Here is a 12,751-nt window from a genome sequence, read left to right on the forward strand (position 1 = left end):
GGAAGGTCCGAACTCCGTGATCATCTTTGTGTGTTTGTGATTGTCTTGGCGTCTCACTTGTGCTTATTGTTCATATCATTCTTGTCGCCATTATCTATTGTCCACTATCTTGTTTATCTTGTTTATCTTGTTTATGTTTATATCACCCTTAGTTTATATATCCTTGCATATATATTTCATCATATAGGATATATCACTTTGTGTATATTGCATATTCTTGCCCATAATAGATTGTATACCTATCTTGCAAGAATATAGTTGTTAATTATTTTTAATTGGTATTTAATCAGATTAGATTAGCATAAGACCCTAATCACCCCACCCTCTAGGGTTTAACAACTCACGCCCGAGTGTAGAGGTCGGCCGATTCCGGGGGGTTTTAACGCTAGGGGAGAGGGGACAGATTACGCCAGGGCGATAGGCGGGTCCTCAATCCTTCTAGGACAGTGACATCACGACTGCTCCCGATCAGGCCTGAATTTTATAACTCTTTAATTTGGATTTTATATTATTATTATATTCCTATTTTGACAGTAAGTCTGGTCTTAAACAAGCTCATTAACAATGGCACCAGATTTTTGACAACGTCATTGCACAATATGGCTTCACTGTGAATGAACGCGATAAATATGTCTATTCTAAAGTGATAAACAATGACTATGTCATTCTCTGTCTCTATGTTGATGATATCCTTATCTTTGGAACAACACTTAAACTAATTTCAAAGGTTAGAGATTATCTTTCCAAAAACTTTGATATGAAAGACTTAAGTCTTGCTGACATGATAGTTGGAATGAAAATCACTAGAGACACTAGAGGAATATATTTGAGTCTTTCCCATAGCATTGAGAAAATGCTAATCAAATTCAACTTTCATAACTCTAAACCTGTTTCCACACCTTATGATTCTTCTATATCCTTGAAGAAGAATGAAGGTGAACCTATCTCCCAGCTGAAGTATTCTCAGCTGATTGGATCTCTTCTTTACATATCCAATCGGACCAGACCCGATATAGCTTATTTTGTAGGGAGACTGAGCCGGTATACTAGCAACCCTAGTAAAGATCATTGGACTTCCTTAGAAAGAGTATTCAAATATCTGAAAGGCACAATTGACTATTGCTTGACTTACACTGGTTACCCTGATGCTATAGAAGGGTATAGTGACGCTAACTGGGTCACGGATTCCAGCAGTATAAAGTCTACATCTTGATATATATTTCTTTTTGGTGGTGCAGTTGTATCCTGAAAATCTTGTAAGCAAACTGTAATTGCCAGGAGTACCATGGAGCCTGAATTGATCGCTCTTGATACTACTTGCACAGAAGCCGAATGGTTAAAAGATCTTCTCTCTGAACTTCCTTTGGTCCCTAAACCCTCTCCTCCTATTTTCATTCACTTTGATTCTAGATCTACCATAGAGCTTCTAAAGCAAGTACATGTAAATAAAAAACATAACAGACATATTCAAATAGGATATAAGCCTGTACAACGCCTGTTAGGCAAAGTTGTGATCATGGACTTTGTAAAGTCTGAGAAAATCTTGTTGACCCTTTAACTAAGGGATTATCTAGGAGTGTGGTTCTGGATTCATCGAGGGAGATGGGGTTAAGCCCATAAATGAGTTCACTGACAGCGGCAACTCAATCCTTATTTGGAGACGTAGTCCCAATATTGGTTCAATGTGGTAGAAACAAGCTGGACAAGTGACTCTCTTGTGGCGCATTGACCTAGATATATTTATATATCATTATGTAGCATTTGCTACTACCCCTTCTCTATGATGATGATGCTCTTATGATACAGCTGACTAGGCTGAGTTTTACTCTTAATAAGTCCAACGTGTGTATTGTGGGGGGTATTAAATAAACAGCTATAGTACCCTTTGAGGACTTACCTACGTGAGAGGAACCGTGATGGCCGCGGTTGGGGGGGCAGGGCTGACCCCTAGAAACTCTCATGAGTCGGTTTTTTTTGAGCATAGCCTTTAACGCTCAACCCGCTTAGCTCAATACATGAAAACGTATTATGTGTGTTTTTATCAATACCTGATTCAAGGGGCCTAATTCAAAGCCTAGTCCATTATGTTCCTCAGGTGGTGATGAACTCATTAAGGAAAGGTTCAAAACCGAAAGCTACCTCTCCCGAATTCACGATACGAAAGGTTTCCCAACCTATATTTATTTTGTGATTTATTGATTTATTTATTATTTTTTGAGTTTTCAGTCAATATTGCCTTTTGGGGGGCTGTTGGATGTTTTGTTCATGAAAAGGCAATTTTGCCTTTGTGGATAGTCCCATATTGGAAAATTAGATGAATAGTATAGGGTATATAATGATTCTCTTCTTATTGGGCTTTGAATAGTGTTCTGGATTTTGTGGGCTTTGCATATCTATCTCACACACGTGAGTGCGCGTACACACGCCACGCTACGCCTCGCCCGCACGCGCGCGCCACGCCACGCCGCACCGCACACGCACACATATTTGCTTCTCAAGCTTTTATTTTGCACGTTTTACACGTTTTATAACGGCTGCATGCGGGTAACGGAAGCAAGATTCGTGCGTAACGGTTCCTTTGATTCAGCAGGGGTTACACTTCTTCTCACCTATATAAGTAGCCGTAGACCTCATTCAGACATACAACAACGAGAAGAACAACTTCCAAAGCTCTCTTTCTCCACTCTCTTTTCTCCCAAGTTATTTCAGCTACACTTTTACATTTATATTTTGGGCAACCATTTTCGTCTGAGCATAAGATCTGTGACTCATGCCCGAGCGCAGAGGTCGGCCGATTCTGAGGTTTTTTACCGCTAGGGGAGAGGAAACAGATTGCGCCAGGGCGATAGGTGGGTCCTCAATCTTCTAGGACAGTGACATCATGACTGCTCCCGATCAGGCCTGAATTTTCTAACTCTTTAATTTGGATTTTATATTATTATTATATTCCTGTTTTGACAGCAAGAAATTGCTCAGAGATGATTGGTTTCTCCCCTATGAGAAATTTGAGAAGAGACTGGCGGGGTAGATCTCTCAGTTAGATAAAAATGAAAAGGGGATTCTTTTAGACTGGGTCTATGGAACATAAAAGCATGGTTAGTTTTTGAATTAGGGAGAGGCTTGTAAACTAAAATCCTATGGCGTATTAGGAGTGATAAAATTGAAAATTATGAACAGAGCTTTGCTTGGGCAGTGACTTTGGAAATGGACTAACGACACACTTGTGTTATGGAAAAGCATTGTCTGTCACAGCTACTACAATAATAGGAACTTTTTTGAAAATTGCCTCTAATGATAATAATGATTTCTCCTCACTTTTGGAAAAACAATTTAATTAATTAATATTGCTGAGAGTTTTCTTGGTAGTACTCGAGTTGTTTTGGGAGATGGCTGTCGTACTTTATTCTGGTTAGACAAAGGGATATGTCCCTCCTCACTATCTTCTCTTTTTCCTACTCTGCTCAGTTTGACAGATGACCGTTTGCTATTGTCACCTCTTTGAGAAGATGAAGAAATGAAAACTAGAAACGGAATACTTCTTTTGTAAGGTAATTAACTGGTAATCTAGTTCTTCAGTTTTTTTCGAACTGTTGTTTTTGATTAATTTAGCTCATTTGGTCTTATGGTAATGATTTAGAAAGTGGTTGTGAGTTCACTGTTACATCGTACTATCAGTTTCTTGTTAATGGAGGATTAATGTTTGACTGTGGAAACATATGCAATGCTCATGTTCCATTTGAGGTTAAGATTACTAGTTGGCTTGCCTGAATACAAAGGATGCATTGAGAAAGAAAGGTAGCTAAATTGATTCTGTATACCTCTTGTGTGGAATAGTGGATGAGTCTCACTCTCGCCTCTTTTTGCGTTGTAGATTTGTTGAATCCATTTGGAGATCCTCGCAGTATAGATTAGATACCTTTGATGAGTTTAAGCTTAACTCTTTTGAAATGGTTTGGCTCAGTTGGGCGTTAAAAGCTGGTCTTGAGGATAAAAAATTTTCTATCAACTGTTGTAAGTAGGTGTGTCAATAGCATCTCCAAGACTAGTTGGACCAAGAATGAGCATAGATAAAATAAAATTAGATTGCTTCATGCACATCCATGGTGATAAGTTATATGGTACAAGTAAAACAGACTATATGCTATATGAATCTTTTGAATTTGTGAAAGGCTGGAAACCATCGCTTGCAAGCCCAAGCCTAACATTTCGGGGCTCTTCGGCAAAGCTTTCATGTAGCTCATTAAAGTTTTTCCAAGCCTCAGAGTCAGCTGGATGCCTCATCACTCTATCCTCAACTTGTCTTTCATGGTGTCATCTCATATCAGAAGCTGTCTTAGAAGACATGTAAAGCCTTTGCAATCGCGGCTTAAGAGAAAAGTATCGCAATGTCTTTTTTGGTATTTTTTTACCATTTGCATTGTGATTGATCTCTTTTTCATGTTTATCAAGTTTCCACCTAGAAGCACCACATCTCTGACACGTATCAAGACCTTCATCACTTTTCCAAAGTAACATGCAAGAGAATAGACACGAATCAATATTTTCATATGATAGGCCAAGGTCTCAGATTAACTTTTTGGCCTCGTCATATGAATTAGACAGTGTTGATTCCCCTGGCAATAGCTCCTCATTCAAAAACTAGAGCAACATTATGAATGATTTATTACTTTACCTATTTAGGCTCTTTATTTGAAGCAATTTCACTAAGGCATATAACTTTGAACATTTAGAGCCTTCATACAAAGGTATCTCAGAGTCACCTAAAAAATTGTAGAATTGTTTTGCATGTCCATCTAGTTCCTACTCAAGAATATCCTGACTTGATGTGGCATCAGGTGCAACAACGCTAGGTAAATTATGAAACAAATCTCTAATCATTTTCTTACATTTCATCGTCACTCTGGCTTTCTTCTGCCATTTCTTCTTGTTCTTCATCAGACTCTGATATGGTCTCACCCCGTCTTTCGCCGTGATGACACCAAAACCTATAGTTTTCATGAACAATTAAGTGGGTCTTTACCGACTCACGATTACCAGACTTCACATTGCTACATTTAACACATGGACATCGAATTTCAAAGTCGTCATTCTTTTGTTTGAAACTATCCAACAGCTTCTCATATGCATAGTCTAAAAACTTATCAACCCCTTCTTCATATTTTGGATCAAGTCTATCATCATCTACTAGGTCTATCCAATCTTTATTCGGCGTCATTTCAAGCAATGTACTAAAATTTCCTAAAAAATATTTCAACCACATTAAAAACTAAACACAAAGAAATGCTTAATTTTCTTATGAGACTCATATGTGCAAATATAGGGTCATTCAGAATCTAGAGGCAAAGATGTTGACCTATGGTGTCATTCAGAAACTATTTATTTATGCAATCATTGGTCAATGTGGAACTTATATAAAAACACTCTCACAATGTTATCATTGGTGTAATGCATAAAGCAAACATAGTCAATAAGGCATCATGTAGGATTGCAAATAACATTAATTCACATATCTTTATCCCAAGTTCTTAAATAATTTGGTATGAAAATACATGCACTCTACAATAGCAAACCTTATTTCACATGATTAAATGTTACCATATAACAAATTAGTAAAAGAACTTGTTTTCTTTTAAAAGCACATGTGACGTAGGAACTAGGATTATAACTAATAAAATGACTTGTTAATGGAAAGTGTTATGTCCAAGCTTGACAAGTACGTCTGAATATCTAAATAAGTAATCATTTGAAATGCGTGTAACTTAAGTAAATACCACATATGTTATATTGGTTTTGAAGTCATATTATTCTTTTTTATAGGAACATCAAATAGAAGGTGGACAAGCTTCAAATGAAGGAAGGAAACAAATAGCACCAACGCGGACAAGAAGCAAGAGAGATGATATTTCAAGGAGACAAAATCTTAAAGCTATTACACTTAAATACCATATAATTTCCCTTACTTTACACCTATATATATTCCCTCACTTATTTTTGGCAGCACTTATTTACTCTAAAGTAAATTCAAAACTTATATACCCTCGATTGTATTTTAAAAGCACTTATATGCCCAAAAAATTTTAAAACTTACACTTAAATACCCTAAAGTTTTTAAAAATTGCACCTAAATAGTATAAATTTTTTATTACTAGTTTAATTCATTCAAAACTTATGTTATTGTTATCTATTTTAGTTCCTCTACTCTAAATTATAAGTTTATATATGCATGTGTTCCAATGGGAAGAGCACGACGAGAAAATGCTCGTCATTAGAAACAAAAAAGTTAATTGTAGTTAAATACCTTATTGTTTCAACTATGATATACTTATATAACCATATACTTATTTTTTGATAGCTACCTTAAACTTTTAAAACTTTCACATGTATACCTTTTCAAATTTTTAGTAGCACTTATATACCCTAGAGTTTTTAAAACTTACACTTAATCAACGTAAAGTTTATAAAAGTGGATCTTAAATATCTCAAAGTTTTTAAAATTTACAGTTAAATACCCTCAAATTTGCATAGGGGAAGATATTTCAGTGTTAGTTTTAATAACTTTAGGGTATTTAAGTGCAAGTTTTCAAAACTTTAAGGTATACAAGTGCTGATGCAACATTTGAAGGTATACAAGTGCAAGTTTTTAAAACTTTATGGTATAAGATGCTATAAAAAACAAGTGAGGGGAAACTATAGGGTACTTGAGTGCAATGACACCAAACAAAAACTATAGGGCACTTTAAGTATAGGGTACTTTATGGCATAAGTACAAAGTAGGGGAAACTATAGGGTACTTGAGTGCAATTACACCAAACAAAAACGGTTGTCTTAGTTTTACCGTCGAGCCTAGGGCGACGATGGGGCTAGGACGGTAATCTGGCGGTGTTGGGGCAACACCGGCACTTGGGCGGCGCTAGGGCAGTGCTAGCTCGTCACTGTTGCGACGCTGGGGCGACGAGGGTGCTGGGGCAACACTGAGCGGCACTGGGGCGGCGTTGAGGCAGCACGGGGCGGCACTGGCGTTGGCGCTGGTCGGCACGACTAAGGCGACGAAGAACAACGGGATTCACAAATGATGAACAGTAAAGCGAATTTTTAATCTAGGGTTTAGTTTAATAGTTGTGGTTAGATGGTGGTTTGGGTTTCGGGTTCTTTATATTAATTTTGATTAGTACTCCTGTTATGATTAGGAGTTACGATTAATGAAGGTAATAGACTCATTCGCCTTTCAAGAGGCCCAGTAACAACGGTATTAGAACCAACTTAGTGAAGGGACTAGAAAACTGTTACCTCATCTCACATTATTACTCTAATATTTGTGATAACTCGATGAAGGTTTTTAAAACCGTCGTTATTTTACAAACATTAATGACGGTCAAATGGTCCATTTACTAATTTTGGTCATTAAAGACCTTATTTCTTATAGTGCAATTAAGTAAAAATGAAATTGCACACATGAGTGTTAATGGAGAACAATATTTTTAGTAGTCTACTAGTTTACAAGGTTCTTCAGTGTCTCTGGAAAAGTTTTTCCCCCTTCCATGGGTAAATTTTGATTATTTTTCCTCAAAATAAAATTCCCGGCTTTAAAGTTTCAGGCTTCCGCAGACAATATAATTTCTTTGAAAGGGGTTTATATTTTATAGATCTTCAGCTAAGATACTCCCTTCTCAGGGGAAATTTTAGTAATATTGAATATATATACTACTTTCATTCATGCTGTGTTTATTTCAACTTTAAAAGTGTAGGTTGTTTTTTTACAAATTCTAAAATTTTAGGGAGCTCTTTGCAAATCATTGATTTTCTATGTTCTATTTTAGTTTTTGAATTTTTCATGCATTTTCTATAACTTTTAAATTTTTGTGGGTATTTTTTGCAACTTTTAAAAGTTTTAGAATGTTTTTTTACAAATTTAAAATTTTTTAGGGAGCTATTTGTAATTCCTAGATTTTCTAAGTGCTGTATTCATTTCGAAAATTTCAGGCTTTTTTGTAAACTTTGAATTTTTAAGTCTTTTTTGCAATTTTTAAATGTTTCATGGTCTTTTCTGCAAATCCCAAAAATTTGAGGGGGCTATTATAAGGGTTGGAATTTTAGTGTTATTCGTATGTTATGAATTATGAGGGTGTGCTTTTGCAAAAAAATTTAAATATTTCGGATTGAGAGTGGAGAGATCCGCCCGAGGTTAAGTTTTATCCTTATTAAAAGTTTATATCAGATATAAGAATGTTTTCCCCGTTAATTTTTCTAGGGTAATAATTATCATGTTAAAGTTTAACCCTGGTTTTTTTAACCTCGTGCCAAAGGAGCCCTAATGGTGTTACCTTTATATTTCTCTATCTCATTCCTAGAGTTGAATCATCGCCACCAATAGACAGCAAAAGTGCTAAATTATGCAAAATGGTTGTTCACCTGTATTTGATCCGAACTCTATGATCATACGGTGGATCCTTTAGGGTCAGGGCCACAAGAGCTTGTTACGCTATGAAGAAATAATGTACACATCACAAGTGGACGCTAGTGAGACTGAATTGTGACCATGAACCATTACATCTGAAGGTGCATACATGATTTTGGTAACAACATATACTGTCTGCAAGCCATTTCAGCTTCCAGAAAATGAGGAAAGAGTCGCTTAGGGTACCACAAAACTAGATAGAACAAATAACATCTTGGACTGGGGAGAAGTGGGCAGCAACCATGTCTCCAACTCAGGGAAATTTAACTTACACTAAATCTTAAAAGAAGAAAAAACTCTCTGGCGTGGCCCCGTGGAAGGCTTGAACATTTTGAGATTCAAATGTGCATCTGTTGGGAAATATCTGGGGCTACGCTAAACCCCTAACATAACAAAAAAACGCAATAGAGAAAAATAAACCAATATTTAACGAGGTTCGGCAAACTTACCTACGTCCTCGGAAGCCACACAATTAATTTCCTATTAATTAACAAGAAATTACAATGCAAGAGAAGATCTCAAACTTGAGATCTCTCAATAAATTCTAATTATCACTTTTGCCACAGTGATAATTCCCTTCTTAAATACCCCCTTTGATTCCCCCTCAAAATATGAGAGCTGAAAAAATTCACGAGATGAGGAGAAGAAAAAATCGCCGCTGAGTTTTTGAGTCCGCCGCTAGGAGAAAAAAGTTCATGAGGAGAGAAGAAGCACAGAATCTCGTACTCGGGGTTTCCCTTTTATAAGGAAACCCTAGTGACAGGCTGGCGATAGCCTGTCGCTAGAGCTCGCCTGAATCTTGTCGAGCTCACCTGCTTCAACCTCGAGCTCGCCTACGTCGCATGCGTTCTAGCTCGCCTGGACTTCGCCTGGAGCTCGACCTCGCCTGAAGGAGCTCGACCTCACCTGCTTGTCTGGAGAAGCTCGCCTGCAACTCATCGTCGACTCAAGCTGGATCTCGTGTGAAGGTCACCTCGCCTGCATCATCGATCTCACCAGAAGCTCAACTGTGGATCTCCTCGAGCTCGCCTGCAACACTCGACGACCTCGTCTGACAGGTTTGGGCTACACCCAAATCCAACAACCTCTCACTTGGAGACCAAACCGTCGTCAGCAGACTATCTCAACAAGCACTTACTCATGTGTGGCTCCGCCCTCATCACCTATGCATGAAGGCTAACTGAAGTTACGCACAACTCCAGTTTCTGAATGGTCACCGCCTTTGGTAACATATCTACTGGATTCTTACTTCCTGGAATCTTCTCCAGTTTTAACACGTCATCTTCCAACATGGATCTGATGAAGTGGTACCGAAGCCCAATATGCTTCATTCTAGAATGAAATGTGGAATTCTTACCCAAGTGAATCGCACTCTGACTATCATTGTGCAAAACATTCTTCTCTTGTTTGAATATCAGCTCTGTTAACAAACCATGAAGTCATATCATCTCTTTACTAGCTTCAATCACTGCTACATACTCAGTTTTTATAGTGGATAGAGTGACAATCTTCTGTATCTATGACATCCAACTAACAGCTGTAGTTCTGATAGTGAATACATAACCAGTGGTGCTTCTTCGGTGATCGACTTCACCTCCAAAGTCTGCATCTACGTACCCTTGCACTTCCACCTCCCATACCAAAGTGCAAACAATTCTGTGTGGTGCCTTGTAGATACCTCAGAATCCACTTGATCGCTTCCCAATGAGCTTTTCCTGGATTCGACATAAATCGACTGACCACTCAAACTGCATGGTCAATGTTTAGTCTCGTACAAACCATTACGTACATCAAACTTCCAATGGCTGAGGCGTAAGGAACCTTAGCCATACTCTCTTTCTCTTCTTCCATCTAAGGAGTCTGATCCTTTGATAGGCGAAAATGGCTTGCCAAGGGTGTGCTGACTGGCTTGGCGTCGCCCATGTTGAATCTCTGCAAAACACGGTTGATGTACTCTGTCTGAGATAACTACAAGATATCTCTCTTCTTATCTCTCGTGATTTGTATTCTAAGGATCTTCTTTGCTGGGTCCAAGTCCTTCATGTCAAACTCTTTTGACAGCTGCTGCTTCAAACTCCTGATATCCTTCATATATGTACCTGCAACTAACATATCATCAACATACAGCAGTAAGATGATATAACTGAACTGATATCTTTTGAAGTAGCAACAGTGATCGGCGTTGTACTTCTGGAAACCTTCCTTGTGCATGAAGCCATCAAACTTCCTGTACCACTGCCTTGGGGCTTGTTTCAAACCATACAAGCTCTTCTTGAGTATGCACACTGGGTTCTTCTTATTTTCTTCTGAGAAATATTCTGGCTGGTGCATGTATATCTCCTCTTCTAGATCTCCATGAAGAAACGTCTTCTTCACGGCCAACTACTCGAGATGAAGATCTTCAATAGCTACAATGCTCATCACTATCCTGATACCACGAGAGCAAAAATGTCGGTGTAATCAATTCATTCCTTCTGCTGGAATCCTTTGACAACTAGCCGGGCTTTATATCTTTTGGAGCTATTCTGCTCCTCTTTTACCCGGTATACCCATTTGTTGTGGAGTGCCTTCTTACTCATAGGCAACTCAGCTAGTTCACACGTCTGGTTTGAGATGAGTGACTTCATCTCTTCCTTCATGGCAAGCTCCCACTTGCTCGCATCTCCACTCTAACCAACTTCATCATAGTTTTCAGGCTCCCCTCTATCTATCAGTAACAGATAGTTCATATATCTCATGTTGGGCACAGGAGGCCGAGAAGATCTTCTCAATATCGGAGCTGGTGCATCGGGCTCCTGCGCACCGTTCTGTCCAACAGGCTCTTCTGGCTGAGGACATGTTGCATTGGGTTCTTCCGAGAGGTTACCTAGGACATCATCTACATCTACAAATGTTGACTCACTCTCCTCTGAGTCATTAGCATCTATCTTGTGCATGTTCTTGTACATCACATTCTCGTTGAATATCACATCTCTGGTCCTGATCACCTTCTTGTTTTCATTGTCCCAAATATGATAGCTGAACTCATCTTCACCATACCCGATGAATGTACATTTCTTGGACTTGAGATCAAGCTTATTCCTGCCTTGATTACTAATATGCACATAAGCTACATAACCGAAAACTTTGAGATGTAAGAGGCTTACCTCCTTTTCGCACCAAACCTCTCTTCTGGTATTCTGTGCTCCAATGAAACCGATAGACCTCGGTTAATCAAGTAAGCTGCTGTGTTGACTGCTTCTGCCTAGAACTGCTTTGGTAGGCCTGACTGTATTCGAATGCTTCTGGCTCTTTCTGTCAACGTCTGGTTCATCCGCTCAGCCACACCATTATGCTGAGGCGTGTCGGGCATGGTTCTCTCCATTCTAATCTCGTGCTCATAGCAGAACTTCTTGAATCTGGTGTCTTCATACTCACCACCATTGTCGGATCTGAGCTTCTTTATTCTCAGACCGATCTCATTCTCAACCATGGCTTTCTATCTCTTGAAAGCCTCGAATACTTCTGACTTATGCTTCAGAAAGTAGACCCACACTTTCTGAGAATGGTCATTGATAAAAGTCACGAAGTAGTGTTTCCCACCAATGGATGCGGTGGTTGTTGGTCCCCAAACATCTGAGTGAATGAGCTCAAGCTTCTCCTTCTTCAGGGTTCTGCCACTTGTCTAAAAGCTAACTCTCTTCTGCTTTCCAAGTATGCATTCTTCACACATGTCCAACTCCACTGACTGCAGTCCTGGGAGTTTTCCCTTTAGGTGTATGATTTTCATTCCATTCTCACTCATATGACCGAGTCTCTAGTGCCACAAATTTGAAGTCTCATTGCCAGCTGCAACTGAGATTAAACAACGTACACCCACTGTTATATACAGGGTATCAGTCTTCTTGCCTTGGGCAATCATCATTATGCCCTTTGAGATCTTCCAATCATCTCAATGGAAGGTCGTAGTGTATCCTTCGGCAACCAACTGACCTACAAATATTTAGTTCTTTCTCAGGTCGGGAATATGCCTGAGATCCTTCAGCTCCCATATTGACCTGTTCAATTTAATTTTCACTACATCTTTGTCCACAATAGCACACGGTTGATCATCACCAAGGTATACATATCCAAGATTTCCGGGGACATACTTCTCGAAGAATTATTTCTGAGAAGTAGCATAGAACGATGCTCCAGAGTCTAACACCCAAGACTCTTCGTTGTTCTCCAAAGAGCATATTAATGCGTTGTCTCCTCCTAAGGTGGAAGTGACATTCACATCTGCCTTCACCTCCTTCTCCTTCTGTGCACTCTTGC

The sequence above is a fragment of the Asparagus officinalis genome, chromosome 3, assembly GCF_001876935.1.
Source record: "Asparagus officinalis chromosome 3, Aspof.V1, whole genome shotgun sequence".
NCBI lineage: Eukaryota > Viridiplantae > Streptophyta > Magnoliopsida > Asparagales > Asparagaceae > Asparagus > Asparagus officinalis.